Source organism: Zonotrichia leucophrys, chromosome 4, assembly GCF_028769735.1.
Source record: "Zonotrichia leucophrys gambelii isolate GWCS_2022_RI chromosome 4, RI_Zleu_2.0, whole genome shotgun sequence".
Taxonomy (NCBI): Eukaryota; Metazoa; Chordata; class Aves; order Passeriformes; family Passerellidae; genus Zonotrichia; species Zonotrichia leucophrys.
Window position 1 is genome coordinate 47735897 of NC_088173.1, and position 26980 is coordinate 47762876.

Sequence of the window (26980 nt, forward strand, 5' to 3'; positions counted from 1 at the left end):
GTGATTGGCCCATGTTGGATGTTTGTAATTAATGGCCAATCACAGTCAGCTGGCTTGGACAGAGAGCCGAGCCACAAGCCTTTGTTATCATTCTTTGCTATTCTATTCTTAGCTAGCCTTCTGATGAAATCCTTTCTTCTATTCTTTTAGTATAGTTTTAATGTAATATATATAATAAACTAATAAATCAAGCCTTCTGAAACATGGAGTCAGATCCTCATCTCTTCCCTCATCCTGAGACCCCTGTGAACACCATCACTATAGTGGGTGCTTGCTGGACTGTTTCAATTATTATATTGGCTAGCAATCTTTCTGCAAATAATAACAAATCCTCCTCCCATCCCATCCCCTCACTGGCATGTCCTGGAGTAATATTTAGATGCATCATTTCTCCATTTCAAACAATTAAAGCATCTGAGACTGGTGAACATTTGTGCACTTAACCAGAAGATGTTGGAGATTCATGGCCTGTGATCAGCAACCCACTATGGAGCACAACTGTTCCAAATCTGACCCCTTTCCTCAGAAACCTACTTGTACTTATGAATTTGATTTAAAAACCTTTGCTTACTTTTGAAACAGCTCTAGAAACTAGCTTGGAAATTAGTTTTACTGCTGCACCAAAGTAGAAAAAGCAGTCAGGGCAGATGCAGGTGCTGCAGGCTGGGATAAATCCACAGACTTCACACAAAGCTGGGCTCACTTTGACAACTGCAGAGATCTGGCCAGAGTTATTCATCAGACAGATAATAGATCTGAAACTTAAGAATTAGGCAGGGGCTCCACCACTTTGCTTTTAATATTAATGCCATAAGGGTATACAAAAACAAGGCTATGATTTTCTCAGATATCACTGAGCAGAAAAAGGGGCAGAATGGTGACTGTGCTTAGACATAAGAAGGAGAATGGAATGATATTTTGATTTGGTAACTGGATCAGAATTAACAGCACAAGAACACTTTGGAAATTAAAGCATACACATCGAATTATTTACTAAGAGAAGGGTGCATTAAACCCATCAATAAACATAGATTTAAGAGTTAAAACACTGGCAAATGGTCATCTCTAAAGACTGCAGAGGCTATGGAAACATAAGCTGTGCAAAAGCTACAAACCTAAACTACTGAATCCCTTCCTAGATTCTAGAAATGTCCCTTTTCAGCTGCACATTCTCCCCCACAAAAAAAAAATATAATTTATTATATAGGTGAAAGTGGACTTATTTAATATTAAATAATGTGAAAATAATAGAATTCTAAGTTTACAGAGCACTATGCAACATTTTCACTTAAATGCTGAAAATTTAAAGCCCTAATTTTACAAACATTTCACAGAGATTGTTACCAGGTACCTTACAGCACAGTTAACTGAGCTACACAGAATAAATTATGCCTGACTGTAATTAATTATTTTCAAAATTATCCCTAAAATAGACAATGTGACAGGTTAGGAATTCAATGTTAATCACCTAATAAAACACTGAAACAATGTTGCAATTAACAACTTCAAGTAATGAAGGAGTAGATTATATTTTTCAATTATATTATAATTATAATTATATATAATGTATATACTATATTATATATAGTACATAATATATATGATCATATATAATTACATATTATATTATAATTATTATATTATTATAATATATCATTATAATATATTATAATTGTCATACATTATAAAATATTATATAAAATATAATTATATATAATATTATATTATAATGTATAACAAAATATATTGTATATGCTGTATGATATATTATGCTATTATTATATTATAAATTACAATATAGTAATAATTCAATTATATGATAAATTTTATTTAACTTATAAAAATGAAATATTAACTTGAGTTATTGAGCACAGTACAAGTGACTGAGTGTAAAAATACCAATCAAGGGAAGTATTCAGGATTCAAACTGAGAAGAATTTCAATTAAATGACATTAAAATTATTTTGATAAAGATTTTGTTATTTGGGCTGTTCAAGATATCTACCATTTTCCACACTACATGCCATGTCTGTGCTGTTGTATTGAGGTGGTTTTTTTCCAATACCTACTCCAGTTATTATTTTTAGGGAAGGAGGGCAGACACAGGTGTCTGTCTAGACTTTCCTTGGGTCAGATAAGGAATTTTTCCTTGCATCACACACATTAACATCCTTGAAAGATTAACAGATTTGTTAGAGAGTCCTTACAAGTTGATACAGTTTTGTATTTAGTCATTTATACCCCAAAGTGTGAACATTAGAAATGACATCATTAACACAGTGACTGATAATCATTTCATTTCTGTGGCAATTGTCAAATTCAGATTTATCTACATATTTTTCAAAATCTACTACCATCTGCATAGGGTTTTTTGGATGACAATACTTTTTTCAGTGGATTATCTTGGAAAAATCGAAAGTGATACAGCCAGACTAATATATTCCCTGTGTTTTGAGGTACAGCACCTAGAGATTCAACAGGGAAAGAATTTCTCCTTTCTTCGTTAAAAAGTTTACTTATTGTTTTTCTATTGAAAAGCTGTGTGGTTATTTCCCTTCTTCCCAGTCTAGCCCTGTCACTTGTGTGTTCTTCCCTGCAACAGTAGAAAGAAAAAAATAGGAAAGTGTGACTGTAATTCCACAAAAAACTGACTGACAAGACCCTCTAGGAGGCCAGCTGCTTCTAAAATTCCTGAGAATGAGATTTCAAGTTCATGGCTTTCTCCTAATGCTTGTAAAAGACATAGCTCCGAGAGCCTGCAAAGCGCCAATCTTTTCTCATTACTTCTGTAGAACAAACTGCAGCTGCAGTACAAGACCTCCCAACTTTACAGACAAACACCTTATCCTTTTCTCAAAGGATCGGTTCTGTTGGAGGGCAGCAGTAAATTGTGGCATTATCTCCTGGGATGACCCTGCCAAGCTGCAGTGCTGAGTGGCGTTCTCTTGGCCAGCTGGAGACACACAATGCACACCTCAACATCTTCAGGAGCTGGAAAAGTGGTTAAAGAACACTGCAGAGGTTATTTTACCTTGAAATATATCTGCCTTAGATCTTATTTCTCCAACTCTTTGAAGGCTCAGTGGGGAAAAAAAGACACCTACTGAAAAGGAAAATTGGTTACGTTGAATTTTCAACACTGAGCTGCTATTCCCAGCTGCTGAGAACTCCAGAAGTTGATGTAGCTTGCATCTTAGACAGAGGAATACTTTGGCAGCTCCTTATCAGGTGGTAGCAAATCTTCTGCCCTTTCACATCTGTGCCTTGAAGGTAAGAGAGAGATGGATGTGGTCCCCCAGAAAATAACTAGAAATTATCAATTTAAGTCTGATTTCTTTCTGCTGCTGCCAACAGCTATGAGGTGCTCTTTTCTCCTCATAGAAATTTATGAAAATATCTTTTCTCAAATATTTTTGATGGCTTAGATAGCCATAAACATAAACAATTCCATTGTTCAATATGATCAATACAACTTTTAAGCTGCTTTAGCACTGACAGAAAGTTGTTTTATTTTCAGTTTCTAGTGATGAGAAAAATCTCTATCTGTAGATTCTGAGTCTTTAGCTTAACGTGGCAACCATTTCTATTAACTGAAAATTTAGAACAGGAAATATGGCTGAACATTTCCATCACCAAGCATTGCATGATCTCAGAACAGTACCAGGTTAAAAGGTGCAATAGCATTTACATTAAAAAGAAGCTGCTGTGCATTGATTTCATTAACATGTCAGTCACTGATTCTATTTTGTGATCCCAGATAATTAATTTACTCTCTGTTTTACTCATTGTCTGTGTTGTGAAATGAGTCCTTAATAACATTCAGGTGTTGGCTATTGTAGGACTCTCTGAAAAGGGGGCCTGAAACTGATTTGTTTTCATCAAATAAAAAAGATAGGCTGATATTTTTATACATTTAAATGCATAACAATTCTCAGGGCTCTGTACAAAGAATCAAAGGGGAAGGGGGGAAGTCTTCTAATGTTCTGTCCTTCCAAAAGTATACTCAGCAGAGTCCATAATAAATTTAATTGAATAAATCACCAATCAGGAATATATAAAAAAGCACATAACTGCACTAGAAATATTTCTTTGTATGTTTTGCCATTTTTGAAGTAAACCTCTGAATTTATTCACCCTCTGTAATCATTGCTCCTCTCTTTATTCAGTCCTTTACATTTACAGACTTAGCAAGTTTTTCACTGACTGTACAAGCTGTGATGACATATCAGGTTTGTTTGCTTTAATTTCATGCCTCACAAAGCAAAATTTCACTGGCTTTGCTAACTAACATTTGGACAGAAAAGAAGAAGAAAAAAGAAAAGGAAACAGAAGAGTATTTACTTGCAATTTGAAACTTGTAACCTGCAATCTTTGGTTTTACTGATCTGAGCCCAAGTCTACACTGTGGTGGGAGATCTGAAGTCCTGGTCCATAATCAAACATTTCTCATTTATATCTAAAGGAATGGACAGTATAAAACAGGAGAAAGAGTCTAAAACTTAATTTGGCATGGACACAGACTGGGCCTGCATTTACTGCTTGGAGACAGATTGCTCAAAGCTCAAAGACAGATATAGAATGATTTTCCTGCTCTCTGATCCAAAAGAATTTGGAATATAACAAATGGGATTTAATTAATGTTCAGAAGATTCTGTGTCCTCTTGTCCCCTTGAAGGGTTTCTGGCCCTCTGACTTAGATCCTCGGAAATCACAAACAATCTGTTCATTGTAATACCACTGAGGAGAAACATCCAAACAAGGGACAAGTGCGCAGTCTAAATAGGAAAAAGTCTGTTAAGGTTTTTTTTCTTGATTCCTTTACCCAATGTGCCCACAAAAAAGCCCTATAAAGTGCATTCCAAACCCAGCTCTTGCTCTGATATTCCCCTTTTGGCTATGCCAGTGCAGACACTCCAAGGGATACAACTGAGCAAGAGCAAACCATGGTAAGGACACAAGGCAGGCCCAGCCTGTGTCTCCAGACACAGCTTTACAAAGATGCAGAAACAGCACCAGGTTCTTTTCTGCAGCAGGCTGCACCGTTGTCCCTCTAGATATGGCTAAAATAGGATAGGAGAATTCCCAAACAGAAATACATCTCGTAGACTGTAAGGAGTGATAAAGTGATGCTGCCATACATTGTATTGTGCAGAAGGGAGATTGTAAAGCACAGGTTTCAGAAAGTGCAGGTGCAGGGTGGTGTAAAAACTGACAGTAACCCAGCTAACCATAAGCAACATTAAAACCAACAGCAGTTTCAACACTATTTGGGATTACAGCTTTCAGTCAAACAGCTGAGGTCCCTCATATTGTCACAAACCTGTGGCTAAATTAAACTTCCAATTTATCCACAATAACTTGTAACATTACATATCTACAACATAACAAATCCACCACCTACAACAAATGCTGATTTTACTTTATATTCATCATATTCCTGTTTCCAGATTCACTGCCTTCCATACTTTCAGGTTCTTAGGAGTAAATGCACACCAGACTAAATTCTGCGGTTTCTCAATGAATACATTAATTTTGATCTCTTCCTTCTCTGGAAAGCTATCAGTGAGGCACGGCAGTGTAAAGGAAAAAATGTAAATCCATTAATACCAAATTGTTGGTGAATAGAACCTCAAAATGTTAAAAAGTAGTGCCTTGATCAACAAGCAAATACCAGTTGAGAATTTCACAAGGAAGAATTCCAGTTCGTTAACAAATCATGCAGGGAAGTAACCAGCATCTTTTACTGAATGTAAAGGAGTGAATTCCAAATATCTGTTATTTATGTATCTGTCTGGATTTTCACATTACCAACATTATACCCCAACCCAGATATTTAAGGTCTATACAGACAAAAGATGGAGAACATAGGAACAACAAATGAACATTTTCCTTGCTTGGAGGCACAAGTGGAGTCTAACACCCAGTGACTCCCAGGCTGCTGTTTAGGCCCAGAATATGGAATGATGGACCCAAATTTTCCTGTGGTAAGCCAGCAGGAGCCCACATCTTGTGTGTATCACCAGCCTGCTGTCAAAATTACATTTTCTACTGCTCTGCAGAAGCGTGGATATTATTGCCATGTCTCTCAGAAATTGCGCCCCACAGATGTGAGAGGGGTTCAACATTGCTTTGATTGTATCTTTGAAAACATTTTCTGATTACCAAAAATACAGATAGAACGGGAAGCTTTGCATTCACACTGATTCTAGCACCCCTACACAACAGCGTGCTCAAATAGTACAGCAAGAACTTTCTTTGAGCAAATTTAATCTTTGCTGAACGCTCCTTCCTCTTCCTTTCAGAAGCCCATAAATTTAACAATGAATGGAGACAACTAAACTAAATAAAAATATTACTTCAGTTTTATCAAAGGACAGGAAAATGCCTGCTCTACAAATACATCTCCTCATGGAGACAGACACATCCACTGCAGACACCTACCTTTTGGAGCTGGCTCTGCATCTTTTGCCTTTTAAGTCTATCCAAAACTGATAATGCAGGGAAAGAAGTGGATGTCAGAGAGGAGTTTCATTTACATCTGTTCTTGCCCAGCACTGAGTCCAGCAGAGACAATATGTCACCAATGTAGATTTGACAAGCTCTCTGGCTTTTCCATTTCTGCCTGCAAGTGATTTGGACTATTATACAGGGTTAGAGAGCTGTAACTCAGTTTCCTCCAGCCACAGGATGAAAGGTTGCTTTGGATGGTGATTTACATTGAGATTAATCACAATCATGGCCATGGCAAATGTTTATCCTTCTGTGTTTGCCAGTAATTTAATTTTACTGCACTGAACAAATCGAAGACAACTGAGTTTGTGCTCTTGGTGCACTTTGGAAGTGTCCTTATTGCTGCTACTGCACATTGGCTGCTGGAGTCAAATGGTTATTGGGTTATTTTTTTATGGTTAATTTTTTTAACACAGCTGGGTGCTAAGCCTTGTGTCATCATCATGAGTCAATTGTTAAAGTAAATTGTGAAATAAAAGTGGACAGTTTGGAGCAGGAGCCTGAACATCTGATGGGCCATGGGGTGCCTGGATCCAAAGCTGTGTTTTAGCACAGGATGCACATGTGGGCAGCTGCACCATTTATCTGTGGATCCAGGTTCAGGCTGAACCCCCCCAGGCTGGTTCCAATGCTTCCTTCCAAAGTCCAGTGGGTTTCAGCCCGCTGGTTTTCTCTTGGGCCCATTTTTTAACAAAAGCAAATGCAAATGAGGAGCTACCCAGAAATAGCACTGCATAACAATTTCCTATATAAATTTATAATGCAATGGAAACAGATGGTACATTCAGCACTGTCAGAGAAAGCCATTTGGGTTTTGGTGACTATTTCTTTTTTTTTTATTTTTGATGGTATATTTACTCTGTCTATTTTCATTGCTGAGTTGTTTCAACACCTGTATAAAATAGAAATCCACCCTAAGTGAGAGCTGTGTAAACTAATCTTGCTGACAGATGCAGCTTTGTCAGTCCTGATGAGATTTTCTGACCAGAGATGTAAATTGTACAGCACACCACTTTTTGATGGCAATCAACAATGTTCACTTGGGTTCTACTTCCAGAAAGAGGGATTAATTTATGAGGGATTATTAGAAACCATTTCTAAAAGCATGAAAGCCTCCTTCAATTTTTATGAGGAAGGTTTTGTGTTAAAGATGTAGCAACAGATAATTTATTTTTATGCTGTATTTCACACGGTATGTGTATTCTACATTTTCTACAATATTTACAGGAAAGGCCAGTGATGGTGATCTAAATTCAGGACACACAGCTCAGAGAAGATTAATTTAGACCAGGCTTGGGACAGCACATAGCTTATGCAATTTACTGTCACCATGTCCACTGAATCTTTGCTGATTAATTCAGCGGCAGAAAAAAAAAAAATAAAATTGACCACAGTTTTTTTTTAAGGGAGGAGCATGATGTTGTACAGGTCTGAAGTAACCCCCTCTAGTGTCTTCAGCCCGTAAGAAACTCTCTCAGTTAAATGTTTTCATCAGAAATTGCTCATTCTCACAGAGGCTCAACCACCAAAATCCACCAAGTATCTCATGCCCAGAAGAAAATTTATGGCCATGATGGAAAAAGCAATGCAAAAGCCCAGCTGTCTATTGTTGGCACACAAAGAAGCTGATTTAATTTTGAGGAATGGACCTCCGTTTTCCATTTTCCAGCGTCCCCCACTCTCTGCCTGCTCTCACATTCTGCAAGTCTTATTCTACCTTGCTAGAATAAGAGTTGCAGAACGTGGGAAGTGATTACTTCCCAGGAAAAACTGCTACTTGAATTCCAATCTCAGGAAAATAACAAAATTGCCAAACTAGAAAGTATTTAATCTGCTTGGTCTTCTTTTCCCTACCCTCAAGCCCACTGTATTGAATCTTTTAAAGAGAAAATTATCTCAGAATAATAGAACCATTTTCCTTCAAGCAGAGTTTCTCTTTGGACAAAATGGGCAAATAAATATGCATGTGTTCTCAGAGAGCACTAAACTACAGTTTTTTACAGTATTTCTCAGTGTTCACTGTACTGCAAATATCTACACTGGATAGATGGATACAAGATTTTTAATAATGAAACAGTTTCCCTGTATGAATCAAAGGTAAATTAAGACTAATGGGGAGTATAGTAACAGTTCTCACACCACCTCAGACAAATAATAAGTTTGGAAACTCAAAGAAATAGTCATTGGGTTGTGAATGACATCCTGGATGGCAAATCCTGAAAACTAGGGGTGGTGGGGGAAGAAGAGGGGAAAAGAAGAGAAAGAGAACAAGAACTCATGCTCTGTGCTCCTGAAAGATGAGAGGAAAATGACTGGGTTCAATGTAGGGCATGAAGGAGGGAAAATACCTGAATTAACAGTGTGGTTAAAAATCAACAAGTGTTCTTCTCTGGGATGTAAAACAAATTATTCAAATTTTAAAGCAGTCTCATGAAATGGGGAGCAGATATTCTTGTTTTGCGTGATCTACTTGTAGTGTGGTGTCTCCACAGCGGGATCTGTGGGACCTGGCCCAGTCTGATCAGATCATAATTTCGGTCTTTCCATTTTAGGTAATGGAATAATTATCAATAATTATCAATGAACCTTATTTTTTCTGTATTCATGATAGCACAGTGTCCTGGACTGCTGCTGTTAGTAATAACACTGAAATTAAGAGCAATTTCAACTGGGTTGCTGTTGGGTGTCAGTATGGAGAGCTCCATAGCAGCCCTGGGAAGACAGGAAATCCCGCTGGAAATTCATTGCACAAGCACTGTTTGAGGCAAAAATAGAAAGCTAAGAAGTATTTACTTGCCAGTGCAGGATGTGATTAAAATGAGATTTCCATTAAGAAACAAATGAGTACATTATGCTATTTTCAGGTATCAAAAAAAAAAAAGGATGACTGCAAAAAGGCTCTGTTTACATATTGAAATCTGTTTATCTGATATTTACAGATAAACAAAATAGACAAGAATCTGGAATTTATCAATGCAAATCATATGTTTTTCTTCATCCATTGAACATTATTTTCTGTGAATTAGTTGATAACCTATTATTTCAATAATGAAAAACAAGTAAAAACTTCCCCCAAATCAGCAAATTCCTTTCCTACTTACTATGCAAATAGAAAAACTATATTTTCCATTTCTAATTAAACCTCTACCTGTTCCTCAATCAGGTAAATTGCTAATAGCTTCTTGCTGTATTATTTTTGGGACTGAGCAGAACTATTCTGGTCGCTATAATTAAGACATCTAAAATTAATATTTAAATTTTTATAAATGCTGGACTACGACATCCTGAGAAATAATAAATACAGGTCTGATTGCAGAGCTGAAGGGAGCTGTTATGTGCATTTTATGACTTTGCTTTATCCTGCACTCTGCACCCCTGTTCACTTGAATGCTATTAAGTTCTGAAGCTGATTACATGGGTTGGTTTGTGACTCAGCCAGCCAGCCCTTCAGGCACCTAAAAATAATGCTCTGATGCTTTTGTTAAGGGAAAAAAAAAATAAAATAAATGCCTGTACCACTTCAAGCAACCTGAGCTGGACCTGAGAGTGAAAGCCCAGCCTGGTCAAACCAATTCAAAACCCTCACATCAAAACCAAAGCACTGCCTTTTTCAAGTGCTGAAGGCAGGGAACAGAAAATTTGTGATCTCACCAGCTGAACATGGAGCTGAGATGGATGTCAGGATCTTACCAAGTCTGCCTGCAGCTCTGGTCCCCAGGTCTAAGACTCTCCAGGCTTTGATTCCTGCAGGGAATTTGAGGTAGGGAACGCAAGAAATGAGTGAAGTCATTGCTCAAAAATAGCAAATTAATCCATCACAGGTCATTGTCTGCAGTGGGGTTGTGTTTGGGAATGGGAGAGAGAATTCAGTGTGCATATAAAACCCAGAATGACAAAATTCATGGAAAAACAAGGAGAAATACAAACAACTTTAAGGAGTGTTATGAAAGAGTTCAATTCAAGGCAGAGAGCAGCTATCCATTACCTTTCATGCCACTGTTTAAAAATCTTCAAGAAAAGACTGGACTTCTTCAGATGTTTCAAAGGACCAATGTTGTAACATTTTTTGTAGCTTTTTTTTACCTTTTTTTTTTCATCCTTGGAAATCATGTTCTGAATCAGAGTTTTGATTCCTGTACGTTCACCCAAACATTAAGAGCAGGTCAATATAAAGAATGGTAGAAAAGGGAGACAGAGGAAATAAAAATTCTGCTATGGCACGAAAATGAAAAAATGAGCCACTTTAAGAGTCTGGTTTTTAAAAACTTTGAACCTCACCCCTATAATATGAAACAGCATAACAACCATTTGTTAGCAAAAAGATGATTAAGGCTCAGTGGAGAAAGGCTGCTTGTCCTGCAGTGACAGAGTTAATGGAAGGCCTGAATTGCCCTCCAGAAGCTTCTCTCTATTGATTTACACAAGAACCCAGGACAACTACACTGCTAATTAGGATTTTCAATTAAGTGCTCAAAATTTGGCGGGATTGGTGCCAACCAAAGCAATTGCTCTCACTTTTTTTGTACAAATAGAATGCTGCATCATGTCTGGAAGATTCATCAGTGAAGGTGCAGATCTTGAACTGAGAAAAAATGGGTGTTTACCCCTTTCTGTGCTGTCTTCATTCAAGGACCTCTTGGGGAGCAAAAATGGAATTTGCAGTACCAAAATCAACACAACCAGGCAAGGACATCTGCAAACAGCTCCCAAATGAACCTGCCCTGTCCTTCATTAAAGAACTGTAGTCTCCTCCTGTATCAAAGCTCTTCTTTTGCTCCACCATTTCAACTCCTCATCAGTAATTTCACCACAGCATTCCTAGAAGATGGCCACAGAAAACGGATGATCATTAGGTTCCCTACCACATATTCGTAAAATTTCACAAATCCCAATTTCATCTTCCTTCCAATTGCCCTTTCCATTTTCCGATGTTATATACAAAAGTTAAAAATATAACATATAACTGCTATTAGTTTGCATCTTGCTACAATCATTGCACTGCAGTTCCAAACACAACTAATTAGGCATCAAGCATCAGTCTGAACTACAGCTCATCAATTTTTTTAGAGAGCATTTCAAAAGAACAGAGAATTCAGCCAGCTCTTACTTTACGTGATTTAGCTTGCCAATAAGAGAGGAGGTTATGATATTTTCACCTTAATTATCCTAATTTTAAAATTCCTCTTTCAAATAAGAACAGTATTGCAGAATGGATTTCACAGTTTTAATTATTCCAAAATCATGCACTGCTTATAAAAATTAACAACTGCCTGTAATTATGGGTGCATAGGGGTTTCTCTGCTTAATGCAAAGTGCCCTGTTCAAAGTCAAGGTATTTTAGTGGGGGAAAGACATAAAATGTCACAGAATATGCTGAACAGAAGCTTTTGCTCTTCTGATAGAGTGTTATACAATTTTCTTTTCAAATTACACTTTAATTTATTTTATTATCTTTAAAAAAATGCCAATCTATTCTTAAAACCATAAAGAAGCATGTAAAGATATAGAATGTATTTTCTAGAATTGCAAACAGGATTATTTTAATGACAGTACTGTTATTGCTGAGAAAATAACACTATGTGTGTGGCAAGGTGATTCTGGTGACCACATTCTGTTATTTTCAGAGTCAGGAATTAAAAATACCCATAATATTTACATCTGGTAAATAGGCATCTAAACAATTAATTACATTTTCAAATGGAGAAAGAGAAGATTATTCTGAAAGTGATCAGCAACCTTTCTTTTTTTTTTATTTTCCAAGCAGGAATCTTTTTTTGCTCTAAATATAACAGTGCTGGCATTCAGAATGATCAATGAGTTTGAAGCATTTTCTTGAAACACAATGTGAAAATCAGTCACCTGACATTAAGTTTTCCACTAAATTAGGCAACAATTGTTGTCAAATATATGAATTACTTGTGAATGGAGTTATAGTTGATCTTGACGTGTTCATGTTTTTAGTGTTTATCTTTGTCTATGTAGATTCATCTTTCCTAGCATTCATATAGAGATCTATTCATCTTTCTTTCTTAAATAATAGCTATGCAACAACAGCATATTTAAAAATGTTTTATCCTGTAAGTTCTTTTTTGGTCAATTGACAGCTTGAGGACTGCTGTATGTATATTCACCCATGAATATTCACATGCACCGTGTGCAGAAATATTTCTATATTTCTCATAATGGGATGGAGATTTCCTCTTGCAGCTTTTGCTCAATAAAGAGAAACAAGGCATTTTGCAGTCAGGAATCAATGACCATTTGGAACCATTCAACCTGGACTCTTTCTTCTTGATTAGTGTGAATAGCAGCACTCCCAGTGAACGAAATTTTGGTTGCATTAAGTAGAACTGACAAAAGTCCATTAGAAAAAATGCACTTTGCTATGTTTTCCTATAATGCTACTTCTTAAAAGAAAAAGTACCATATTCCTTTTGTCAACTGGCAGGCAGAAGCTGAAATTCATCCCAAATGTCTCTGTATTTGCTAAAAGAGCATTTCATTATAAAGATGCTGCTGCCATCTATTGGGTGACATTACTGAAGAATTAAGTCTTTTCTGGATTCAGCAAGGACAAATAAATTGTGTCATTCACCATTTTCCTGTGGACTTTTATTAGCAAGTAGGTTATAGCAGCCTATATTTGGTTTGTAACATACCTTGTGTAAGGAGCTTGGTCCTGTCTTTGTCACCATTGCTGAATTTCATGGAGAGAGACATTTTGGAATAGCAGTGAACTTAAGTTCAACAATGTGGCACCGGAACAATGGAAAAATTTAAAAATCAACAACGAACCCACCGTTTAACACTGCCTCACATCTCAGAAATATCTTTTACAGATGTTTCCATGCTCAGTGTCACTAGTGGAACTGCATCACTTGCTGTGTTTGAACAAAAACCTAATTTCCATATAAGTGGCAATCTTTTGCAATACAGATATTAATGTGATATACAGAAACTTCACAGCTGATTGGGGTTTTTTTTTCTAAGCAACTTAGTGAAGCTTCAAAGAAGTATTTTGCCCCTCTAAGACTGATTTTATTTTTCCTATAAAATCTTAATTGAACTTCCGAATCTTTTTGTGACATCCCTGCATGTATACCTTTGGTACATAAAAACTCATTTTAACGAAGGATACAGGCATCAGAAGGATAAATATTAAAACACATATTTGAGCTTTGAAAGTTGTAGCTCAGTCCATAGTGGGACCACATGGAGGTGAGCACATGTGGTAAAATAAATGCAGAACAGAGGCCTTGAAAGCACTGCTCTGCTACAGAAAACAAACAAACAAATAATATTGACAAGAAAAAACAATGGCAAAAGAATGAACAAACCTCCTTCTCTGATTTCATCTATTGTCACATCTTTCTGACAATGAATAATAGTGTTTCTCTTCTCTGAATCCTTTTGCGACATCCCTGCATGTACATCTTTGGTACATAAAATGCATTTTAATGAAGGATACAGCCATCAGAAGGATAAATACTAAAAACACATATTTGAGCTTTGAAAGTTGTAGCTCAGTCCATGGTGGGACCACATGGAGGTGAACACATATGGTGGAATAAATGCAGAACAGAGGCCTTGAAAGCACTGCTCTGCTACAGAAAACAAACAAATAACATTGACAAGAAAAAACAATGGCAAAAGAATGAACAAATCTCTGATTTCATCTATTGCCACATCTTTCTGACAATGAATAATTGTGTTTCTCCTCTCTCTTAGCTTTCAGAAGAGCAAGGAGGCATTTTACCTTTGGTGGCCCAGAAGAAATTAGCTGACTGCAGAAAGTATCGCACACATTGTTGATGCATACACCCCCAGTAACCTGCTTGACTTCTTATTTCTAAAATGGACTGATAAAAGGCCAGCAGCCAAAAACAGCAGGGAAAAAAATATTTCCTCTCTATTCCTAAACAGAATATATATCATTCACAGCGCTGAAGCAACAGCAAGCTGGGCCCTCACAATGCTAACCACACAGGCCCTGCTGAATTGCACTTTGCAACCTCTTGGATTTTTTTATTACTGAGTTTAAGCCCAGAAAAATTTAGCCAACTGTGTGATGAGGTCGAGAGAAGCCATCACAGACAGTGCAACAATTCTTGACTGCCATTCTTGGAAAAGAACAATTTCTTCAGGCTAGTGTTCTCCTAGGTAAGTATAAATGCCTCCCATTACCATTAAAAGCACAGAAAGGACAGCTATTAAATATTAGACTAGAACTCAGGAGATCTTGCATCTAATTATACTTCTGCTAAAGCATTTCTGCATGACCTTGGGCCAGACACACAAAAATCTATCTCTGCTTCAGGCTACCACTGGTAAGTGGAGATAATGATATATTTGCCCCTTACAGCAGCGTTCTGAGGTTAAACTCAGGTTACTGTAATATTAACATTTGTTTTTCAGTATTGAAATATAAAAGCACTTAAAGGCCTACTGCAGTAAGAATGCCCTCTAATCTCTTTTTTGTGTGCTTACCTTTTCATTAACACATCATTTAAAGAAAAAAAAATATAAGAAGAAAATGGTGTTATTTTGGAAACAGTCACTGTTCAGCAGCAGTAGGAAGATTTTTGTGTGGAAGAGCACCCACAGAAAAAGAATGTGCAGTAGAAAGGGAAGAAAGATCCACTCCTATGGAAGATGGCAGATCCTTCCAAAAGAAGGGCTGATAATGTGAGCTCAGTGTGTTCTAAAAACCAGAATTTCTCCATTATTAGAGGGGAAACGTCTGCAGATGGCAACAGTGTGAAATTGCAACCTCTGCTCTTCCAGCTCCAATTGTAAAGGAGATGTGAAAAAGTGGCACCAGGATAATATCAAAATCATGTTGTGAGGTTGGAATTTTTTTTTGTTGTTTTTATAATTTTTATTTTGGGATGGATTTTTTTTGTTTTGGATTTATTTGTTGGGGTTTTTTTTTAGTTTTTAGGTTTGTCCTTTTTTTTGCAGATGGACAGAAAGTGAATTTACAGAAAATATAATTCAGATTTGCTTTAATACTGATTTATAGCAGCAGTACAATTTGAGTTTTATTGTACCATGCTTTTGATATTTCTACTGTCCCAACCAAATGTCTTTTTTTATTCAAGTAGGGAGATGTTTTCCATAAAGATTCTTATCCTTTCTGCATTATCTATAGGTCAGTAATACTTTGTAGCTCCCTGGAGGGGTACTAGCCAAATTCTTACTTTAATAAACTCTAGGTCTTTGCTTTCACAGAAACTTACTTTTTCAATCCTAATCCTAACTTGGCAAAGCATCCACTGGTTGTACAGTAAATATGCCATAAGAATACGTTAAAAAGAAAGGAAAAGCCAGCATTTTACTTGATCCAAGCTGGTTTTCCATCTAGACCAATGCCAAATGTCTAACATGGAATGTTTCTCTTGCAGCAATAAAAGTTGTAAAGAAGAGGTCAAATATTTTCTTCCCTTTAAACCCAAGGGCTGCAAAAGCAAGGAATGCTGTATGCTGAGGCGGCCTTTTAGCTGATCTACAAAATGCTGCTTGCAGCCTAATGCCTAAAAAAGCAAATTCTGGCTTTAAAAATGGTATTTTGAATGCTTTCTTTAGTGCTGTAGAGGCTGTATGGACACAGGGTCAAAGATAAGGTTGCAGATACCTCTTCAATCTCATTTCTGCAGCAGTTAAATCTGGGTATGGATACCAAGTGATGATTGAAGTGCCTTTTTTTTCTGGATTGGAATCTTGGTTGTATTTGTCTTGGAATGTGCCTATTAATTTAACACATTCAATTAAAATTACTAGAAATGTAAACAACTCCTTGTGTGTTGAACTGGCATCACGCTACCATTCACCCCAGGGACTGAATGACAGCTTGTCAATGCAATGAAAAACAGGGGTTTTTTCCATCTCTGACCTAAATGGAGCGCATGAAGAAATAGGACACAGGAGTGTGATGAGCTAGAGGAATATGGTGTTGGGACAGCATTTTTGGACTGGTTATCAAGAAAGGGAAAGAATTCACTTCTGGTTAGATAGCAATATATAAAAATACGTGTGTGTGTGAAATGCCTTCTCTCTGCTGTACAGTGATTCTTTGGTTCAGGGAATTAATTTAAATCACACTTTTCCTCTAGTGGCTTCTTCAAGTGCCTCTTTTTGCATTACTGCGCCTCAGAGGTTTGAAGCATGGTTTTCTAAAGATCTAAAGGCCAATAGCCTAAGTCAAAACCACTCGTATCCTGAATACATGAAAGTCAAAACACTGATTTTTCTAAAACAGTGAGTGCCAGGCTTGGCAGGCAGATGTTTAGATCTGAAAAGACCTGACATCAACCACTTCCCTCCTTGGAGAAGCAGAGAACTTCTCCTGACAGGAGATGAAAAAGGGAGGATTACTCCACAGCCTTATGTACAGTAATTTATTTCTGACTGCTTGGACAAGCATCAGGGAGGAAATATGGAGCCAAATTGTTCTTTCCCATAGATCACAGTGCTGGATTTGGAATTGGGAACTCTAATGGCTCAGCAGGTGGACCATGATCAGATGTAGAAGGAGGCTGCTATATTGCATTTGGTACCCAAAGAAATGCAGTCTGTATCTCAAACAGAAAAGACAAGAGTCCTAACTGCCCAGAACACCAGATGTAGCTGAAAGCTCATTAGCAGGACATGGCATGCCTAACAATTCAGATCCAGTTTGTCTCAGGTCAGACATTTTAAATTATTGGAAACATCACAGTTCCAGCCTCAATCACTGACCGTCCTTTAAGGAAAAGAAAGCAATATAATAATAGTTAAAAAAGAATTGTGGATGTATAATAATGGAGCTCAGGATGATGAACCTTATCAATCCTGTCATCTCTGTCCTATGCAACGCACAACACAAGGTAACAAATTTGTACAAAAAATGGCAAAGATTCAGTGGAACTAAAGAGCCTATCACATAGTTTTGACATCAGGAATGGTGCAGCTGGAGATCAACCTTAGTTCTTCTCCATGATAATTGATAAATTTCAGTGGTTGAATGTATTCATGTAACAGAAAGTTTAGGAATAATTCTGAGAATAGCTCACATTGACATAGATGCATTAGTGACTTTTTTTTTACCTTACCTTCTTAGTGTATTCCTCTCTATTTCACTTCCTTTCTTCTCTTTCTTGCCTGTATTTTATCAGGCCCCTCCTTTTCTTTCCAGGCTTCCAAACTTTTAAGTCTCAGTTTTCTGTACTGAATACAAATAAAACAAGGGTTTAATAACTTGTAAAATAAACAACAATGATCTTCTTCCCTCAGTTCCCTTTCCCCAGAAAAAAAAAAAAAGAGATTGAGAGGGTTCATCTAATGGCACAAACTCTTTTTATCTACTTTTTATTTCAGCCTGTAAAGTAGTACTATAGATGGAAGGAGATAACTTATATGACAGAGAGCTTCTGGTATAAAGGGTTTTTGCTTCCTTTTGTAGCAACCCCTTAGAGAAACAATAAGTGAAGCAAAGAGATAGATATTCTACAGCATTAAGTCTCTAAAGTGCAACTTTAAAAAATTTACTTGTACAGTTGAATAGTACAGCAGAAACACGAGGCAGATTCCAGTTTATAATGTCACTGAAAATAGAAATTTTTTTGCAGCTTTTACATTTATGGGTTTTCATCCAAATGTCTCTGACTCCCATTTTCATTTTAGATGTGCACTGCATTTCTCACCTTTCTCCTTTTCCCTCCCTTGACAAGCACTAATTATTTGCATGCCACACACTCCTGAAGGGCAGGCACTTGCTCACAGGCGAACAGAGACAAATATTTAAAGCTGGGGTGAAAGCAGGAAAACATGTATTAGCCCCCAAAGTCAAGGCTTTGCAGGGCAGAGTCAGTAGTGCAATCATGCCTATAATAAGCAGAGATCATGGCAAAAAGGAGGAGTAGATGAGAGCAAGCTTCTTTCAACATCCCCAGCTCCACTCATGGAGCAGCTGTTTGGGAAACCCATTAGAACAAATCTGTTGCCTTTCCTGTATGCTCTCTAATAAACATAAATAAGTCTGATAAAGGAGAAGCTTAGCTATAAACATTGAAAGGTTCTCAAGTCATATTTTCATCAGCTCAGTCCAATGTCACTACAGAAAACTCTGATTCCACTGCATAGAGTAGACATCTCCATAATTTAAGCTGTAGTTATCCTTTACAGAACCAGCTTGAGACAGTGGAATTAACTAAACTAAGAATTAAACCATGAAAAATGCAAAATAAAGTTAGAATAATAGTATTGAAATGTAGATAACTGACATTATTTAATTTCTGATTAAAATGAAAAATCATTTTTCCTGTCTGCTTATTGTGTTGGCACCTGAGACATTGGTTTAACAACAAAGAAAGAAGGGGTAAATTGTGATTGGATTGCAAGAAAACCCAAACTTGTTTAATATTTGAGTCCTTATGAGTTAGTGAATTCAAGCAAAAGCCTCGCATCAATCAGGCCCTGATCCTGAAGGACTCCTAATATTTGGGAACAAGCAGATGATCAGTGTGCTCCCAATTTGGTGGTTTGCTCTCCTCCTTTGGGTCCAGGTGTCCCTAAATCCAAGTGAGGCACCCAGCTGAAGATGCACAGTACCAAGATTCCCCACAGCTGATTCAAAAGCCACATTCCCTGAACGAGCTGAACCTTCACTGCAATAATAACAAAATATTTGCTGTTTATCTTATGTCTATGTTCAGTTAATTTTTCCACACCAGCTCTCTAAAAAAGTCCTGTATGGCCTACAATAAATGAAGCTGTAGATAGCAATGCAAATGTAAGGATCTATAGATTTGTAGATGGTCTGAACCACAGCAACAGCTCCTTATGTTCACTACAATAACATTCAATTAGCTCTAATAAGTGTAAGTTTTAATGTTTAACCCAATGCCTCCCTAAGGATATGCTTGCAAGGAGGTGTAGCTATTAGCTGGTAAAATATAACACCATCTGATCAGGACAAATTATTTTCAAAACATAACTGCCATAAAAAGCCAGAATGAAAGATAAATTGACAGCACAACTGCTGCTATATTCTATTTCCATCATTGTAAATGGGATATTATACCATAATTTATTTTAATGAGTAACAATTAAGAAATGGTTTCTCAAGTTGCATGTAATTTCTTTCAGTTATTAGTTATTAGCTGTTCGTGCATAAATGTGTTTTAATATTGGCTTATCTGAGCTCTAATAGGTGATTAAAGCCTTTCAGTATATAAATTTTTTTAGTTGAGCATTGCAGAGACAATTCTAACACAAGGCACTCATAAGAAAGATGAGAGATATTCCTTAAGTGCTACAAAAAATTATGCAGAGCAATATGAGAAAGGTGTCAGAGAGTACCCTGATATGCTTAACACTGAGTTTTGTTCTATCTAACTGCAGGTACAGTTTAATGGCCTCTGTCTTAATGAAATATTTAAGTTCACCTGGCTGTAGAGTGACTAACTATACCAGATATTCTTTCACTCTATTAGAATAAGGAAATATCATCATGGGAGGCCATGCTAACAAGCCTAGACATTGCTTGTATTGTCGAAGAATAAGTTCACTTCTCAGAGGAGCACAAAGACCTGGAGAAACTGGCACTCTTTAGCAGAAAAGGCATTGTACTTATCTCCCAGAAAGCAGCCTATTTTGTGCTCAGAATGGCTCAGAACAGCCTCTCTGCTATCAGCCACTCTGACACAACCCAGCACTTGTTGTGCTTGCTCTTACCCAGCCACGGGGGTCATGGGGGGGAAGGAAGCAAATGCTGAGCAATTCTCTTCAGAAGGCAAACACCAACCTGACCTAACCCAGTGCATTGTAACCCCATCTCTGTCAGTCTCGTGGGAATCAATGCCTCTTCTTACAAACTCACCCACGGAAATGTTTTTAACCAGGAGATAGAAAATTCTCTGCACTGAGATAATTCATTTTCTTTAAACTTACAGTATACTGTCAGGTTATATTTATGTTCTTTAGGACTCTATGCATCCAGAAACTTAAGAATAATGAATAAACCTTAGAGGATTATTTTGGTTGTTGAACTGTAGGTCATTAAATTTAGATTAAATTGCTCCAATAAATGTGGATATTTCTAACTCCTGTGCATATAATTTAAAGCATATTTCCTATACCAGTTGTGTTTGGCTGTCTCAAAAGAACATCTCACTATAATTATTAATTTTCTACTGCAACAGTAGGCTTGTAAGTAATGCACCATGATTTACGAACCACTCTTAATTACAAAGGGTCTTTGTGGCAGCTGAAAATAAATAAATGTCAATTAGGATCACATTTCAGTGTCCTACAGACCTGAATTTCAGTAGAAATCAACAACTCTTCTTGTTTGAGCTATGCAGAGAGGCTTGGTACGTAGGTAATTTTTAACTATTAAAAGAATTGAAGAAAAAAAATAGGAAGTCATTTAATTTTACTCTTTCTAAACAAATTGAGTTTTTGTCTGGGTAAGACTGCTGTGATCAGCATGAAGGTTTCCTGCATGCCATTTCTCAGGATGTCAGGGATGCTTTTGTGAGGATTCTTCACTTGTTTTTCCATTGCAATGAAGCAAAGCCTGTTTTGTGGAGATACAAGGTTGACTAAATCCTTCTTAAGGCAGCAGCACAGAGTACATGAGCAATGCAACACAAGGAGCATTAGTCTCTGCATAACAAATTTATTGAAGCCCTTATTTTCCTGTACATTTAAAATCCTTTCTTTTCCTGCTGAAGATTATATTCATCCTGAAACATTACCCTTCAAGTGTTAAAACGACAAGTGCTGATGAAGGTAAAGCTGATCAGCTGCTAGACTCCCACTGCTGAACATTATAAAGTTTCTGTTGTTCAAACAGCTCAGTTAATTATCCAAACGTGAAGGATATCAGGAGGGGACCTGCTGAGCTTTACAGCTGAATTCCAGGGATTTATCCATAATAGAGCTGTTATAAGAAAATTATGACAGACACAACGCCCAGGGACCTCTGCTTACCTCCCTGGAGGATTTGTGCAGGACCTTATAATCAAACAGAGTTAGGACTTTCCTCGGAATCAAAGGGAAGCTCCACTTCAACTTCATGGTGTTTTATCTCACAAACCCAGAGAGGATTCTAGACTCATGCATTTTAATTGCCCACTGCAAAATAAAATGACTGGCATTCCTCTGGTGCCAGGGACTACTTGCCCAATTTTAGGTTCTCAAAATTATTATCATGCCTTGCCCACAGTTAAAAATGTAGTCCTTGTTGCTTCTGTGTGAGGTTTTTCAGAAGCCATAAAGTTCCTTTACAAAAAGTACTCATAGTGGGTCTTTGAGTGACAACAATAGTTGGGGTTTTTAAAAAAAGTTTGGGCTTTTGAAGCTGTTATGGTCAACATCTCATGAACCTGGGACATCTCCCAGAAAAATAATTCAATATAATTGAGGAGGCTTCAGTGGCTACTAAGGAGTGCAAAAGAATGAGCTGCATTGAGGTGAATTGAGTAAAACATGGAATCTGTTCAAATCAGAAAAGCCAGAACTTGAACAAATCTGCAAAGCACTGGCTGATGTTGCAGCAGATAAAGCTCTGTGACATCTTTATATGATGGTCACAGTCACATGGGCTAAACAAAAAGACATCAAACTCCTTCCTAACATCCCAGAAACCTTAATTTGTGCACACACCACATGCTGCACCAGCACAATGCCACTTAGTAGCTGTTATTTTTTGCTCTTTCCAGTATTCACTCTCCAGTACAACTGCAAAGAATTTAATTCACCTGTGTGGGCGTGCCCTGGCTGGGGAAAATTGCATGGACTTGTGTTCAAGCTCTGAAAGAGAAAACTGAAAGCACTGAGGAAGGTTTTACTGAGTTAGTCTTTGAAAACAAACTGAATTAGTTTAGCCAAATTAAATACTTAATTTTCCATGACAAACAGTGGGAAACATTAATACTACCATATCTTACACCAAAGTTCACCACTACAATGAGAGAAGTCAATCTTGCATCTAGATGCTATCAATTAATAATCTCTAGACATTCTTAATTTTCAATCTCTCTTTGAAACATTATTAAACTTTGCAGTATACCTTCTTAGCAGGTGCACCTAAGAGCTTCTATGAAATAATGTGCAGCAGAATGAGCAATTTGGGGTGTGATAATATCAGTGAAAATTATGCCCCGCAGTTATTACCATAAAGTCATAAATAGGATGGTGTAATAATGGAATGGTAATGGAAACCACATTGCCATAATTAAGAAAATCCACATTCTGTAGTGCCACAGGTTAATTTGCAAAATTAATTTGATCTGATAAATGATCATCAAATTTTCATTATTTTAACCAAAACCAGTGAAACATTTCCCTGATAGAACCACTTCCTTCCTTCATCCCTCCCTCCCTGTGTTTGCAGACTTAGACACTGAAAACTACATAGTTTTTTTTCTACCAAGTACTTCAGCATCAAGATTGGAAAACCCAAGAAGCTTTACAGATTTTAAACTACAAGCCCTAGAAAAAAGATTGTATGAGTATTGTTCACTATCTGTGTCAACTAAAATGTCCTGTTATTGGAAATATCTCAGTTATTTTGACAGTGTCTAGTTGTAATTTATGTCTCTTTAACCACCAAGTCACCTTAAGGAAATAGGATTAGCTGTTTATTCTCTGAGCCCTATACCAGAACTGCTCCTCCTCTCTTTTAGAATTGCCTTATCAAACTTCTTAAAGTTCCAAAAGCAAACATCTTGAGATATTAGTACATTAATGTCCTGCCAAACACTGAGTAGGAAGCTGATGGAATTTTCAATGTGAAACTCCTCAGATGTCACTGTAGGCTGAGGCCAAAGTTCCAGGCAGCATTCTGGAAAAGGAAAATGGCTCACAGCAGGAAGCTTTTGGTTTATGAAAGCAACAATTACACTCTACTGTTACTGGAAACCAACTAGCTAAACAAAAATTAAATTTGCCTTAAATGCAAAGAATACTCTTTAAATATTTGGACTATGAAGTCACAGATGCAACCTCCCCATTCCATGTTCTCTCCAGATCAGTGTCTTGGCAGCCCACTGGATTTAGAGGATTAATTAGTTCTTCCACTCAACACTTAAATAAAAACCACAAACCACAGTACACCCACCCCCAAGTCTACTCTTGGTGTAAAGAAGGGAGACATGTACGCATACATGTCAGGACAATTGATGTTAATAAAATGCAATGCATTGTTCCCTAAACACGTTGTCTTATATATCAAGTGTTCTATTATCATTATAATTCCAGGATTCCCTTGAATTCCAACCACAGTTCCATACCTCCTCAATGTTTCTTGCAGACAGCCCCTCCGAGCACTGACTGTTCCAGGTCCTCACAGCAGCCCTCTGACTCCAGATCCTACCAATCCACTCTTTTATACCACTGCTCTTATTGGCTACAGCTGTGGCCTGTTAACATCAGGCCTGCTCCTCATCTTTAGTAATTGCTCCAGCTGCAACTCCTTAAGGGGTAAGATAACTTTCCATACAACCTTATATTGTATCCCCCTACAATTCCCCCTTTTTCTCTTAATTACGGAGTTGCAGCATTTCTAGAAGTACATATTCAAATAAATTAACATTATGACACACTTATACATTTCACATAGAACTAAGAGTTATACAAGTGCTCAAACAGCATATTATAGTATAGATATCTATATATGTTTCTAAGTGTTAGTTCAGTTCTACAGCTTTTCCCAGTTTACAAAGCACTTATCTTCAAAGTCTTTTACACTTATATTTAACAAACACCAACAGCTGTAATTGATATATTTTGCCAATAGTTTAGTATTCAAATCCAGCTTCCCCGAATCCCCAGTGTTATGTGATGTAGTCCCGAATCACATTGGGGTCACTATTTGTTGTCTTCTATATCAAGAGTTCTATTACCGATATAACGCAATGATTCCATACCCTCAGAGTTCCATACCTCCCCAGCGTTTCTCATAGGCATCTCCTCCAAACACTGACTGTTCCTGGTCCTTGCAGCAGCCATCTGACTCCAGATCCCACCAATCCACTCTTTTATACTACTGCTCTTATTGGCTACAGGTGTGTCCTGTTCTCAGGCCTGCTCCTAATCTTTAGTAATTGGCTCAGCTGTAACTCCTTAAGGGGTAAGATTACTTTCTATACAACCTTATATTGTATCCCCCTACATAAACATAAGCCATTTACAGAAAAAGTACATGTTACAGAAAATACTCATATTACTTTAAATTTTTTTTCACTTCAAACACTTTGCAAGGAGGAAAAAGCATTTCCACAGAACTTCTTGTATTTCTGGAAATGAATCCTTGGTATTTCTAATGAATAGCCCAGCAATACAAGTGTTCATTCACTCAGAGCAAGAGGCCTTAATTTCTATCATCACTACTGAAATAGAGCAGAATTTTCCAATGGTTCATGAAAGTGTTTTAACCACTGAGCTGTTGGTTACACACAGATCAGAACACTAGGAAGTATTGTCTTAAAAGGTGGAACACAGGATGTCTCTGCATAATAAAGCTGCTTTGTAGTTCTGAGAGAAAAAAGAAAATTTTGACTCCGCTACCTGCAGTCTGGCAGATTGCACATTCCCTAAGCAATGCCTCTTACTAAGATCACTGAAGACCACAGAAATAAAGCTAAAGAAAAAAAAATCACAGCAAATAGTGCTTTTAATCTAGACAAGCCCTGACAAACATCAGCCTTCCTTGTCCTATGAAATTATGATACCGTTTTATTTTAAGAGAACCCCCTGTTGACTTCAATACAATATGCATACCTTACTACTTTACTCTTCCCAACCTGCTGATTTTACATGGCTCAAGATGAGTTTATTTCTGGGAGGACAAAATTAATCCTATTCTAACAGGAAGATCTGCAAAGTCATTAACATTTTCAGTGAATGCACCATTTTCCCCCTGTTTCTCTAGAAGTATCATTCTTTATTGTAATCTCTCTCCTTCACACTGCAATGTCTCATTTAAAGAATCAGTGTAAGTAAACAATGTCTCCTGAAGCAACAGACAAGGCTTTCATGAGAAATAATTGTTTGACTAGTATATTTCCCAAGAGGCTACAAAAATTATTTCCAAACTACACCATCCAGGAGAATAAAATATCCAGCCATTTCTCATTAAACAAGGTCTCTTGGGGGCCAGCTCCCAGGGATGCTTCTGTGCTATCTAGATACTTTTTTACACTAAATTCCCAAACCCCAAACTGATTTTAATCAACTTTGTTTTTTTCCTCAACTCATTCCACATGCGCTCCCTCTCTATTTTTATTTATTTATATTTCAAAGTCCAGTGATTTTGAGATATTGTCTTTCATATTTATACCCTCAAGGGCATTTGAAGTTCTGATGACATTGAGATCACTAGATTCTAGCTAACTCTCAACTCTTATCTTATTTATCATCCTTGTCTTGTTTTCCAGCAATATGAGGAGCAAGTACAAAATAGCCTGTGCTTTTGCTGAGTAGCCTGCAAAATCTTTCAGAATGGAGTCCTGTCCTCCAGGAAGAGGTACCCCTTATCAAGTCCATAATTTCCAGCCAGTCAATATAAACTAATTGAATTTCCAATGATTAATGATCTATCCTTTTTATAGGCTTTCCTTATCTTTCTTTTCTTTTTAAATCATGCCTGGGAGGTCTATACGAATTTTCAGTGATTTTTAGGTTTTAATTTGCCTATCTTTCTTCTTCATCTAAACTGTCCCTACTCAGGTGTTCAAACTACATATGCCATTTATTTCTTTGGTCCAGAAATCTTCTTTGTCCATATTGCCATACGTCTTTATGTCCTGCTCTGTCTATGCCTTTTACTATATATATTTATCAAGGTGTTACAACCTTTATTCTTGGGCCATATTTACAAAATGGGTATTAAGAAAAATATATATTTGTGTACCTAATTAAAATCCTACTGACAGATTTGTTTTTATAAGAAAGCTGTCAGCTCTGCCTGCATGGCATAAGGAGTACTCTGATAAAGCATGCAGTCCTGAGGAAATGAGGTATTTCAATGAGCGTAGCTTTCCTGGATAGTGGCAGTTAAATCCAGACATTTTGCTGTTCAGTAGAAGCTGCAGATATCCACCTCAACTGAAAAATCTGACCCTTAATTGCTTAGTATGAGGCAGCCATATCTGAAAATCATAATTTCAAAGAGTCTGTGCTACAGTATCCATGTGTGCTTGATGGGAATAAGAATACTTATCACCTGTAAAGTTATGTTTACAATTTTTACAGAACATTGAAGACTCTTTCTACGAGACAGCAGTGCTGTTTTTTTGAGCCAAACACCTACACAAATGAAGTAGCTATTGCAGCCAGGAATGATGAAACTGTAATCAGACATAGACTAAGCTGGGAAGCTCTGACCCTTCTGTGTGTTTACACTGTTTGATGCTAACTCTACTCTAATGTTATGAAGCAGGATCAGGTCAAAGATAAAGATTTCTCACTGTCAAAACTCCATTTC

The 26980-nt window shown here is 37.1% G+C and overlaps 1 long non-coding RNA gene across 7 annotated transcripts; it reads right to left on the reverse strand.

Annotated features, from left to right (window-relative positions):
- Window positions 1–2000: 2000 nt before the first annotated feature.
- On the reverse strand, window positions 2001–24510 carry LOC135447443 (uncharacterized). Of its 7 annotated transcripts, none has more exons than XR_010440124.1 (8): window positions 24439–24510; window positions 17601–17715; window positions 11115–11328; window positions 10496–10643; window positions 10162–10254; window positions 6442–6622; window positions 3105–3263; window positions 2001–2991 (listed from the first exon to the last, which is right to left on the reverse strand). It is a non-coding gene; the product is annotated as an uncharacterized LOC135447443 (long non-coding RNA). The 7 variants fall into 7 exon arrangements; XR_010440130.1 differs by having other exon boundaries at window positions 24423–24487; XR_010440127.1 differs by lacking the exon at window positions 24439–24510 and adding an exon at window positions 23787–23833.
- Between the last annotated feature and the right edge of the window lie 2470 nt (window positions 24511–26980).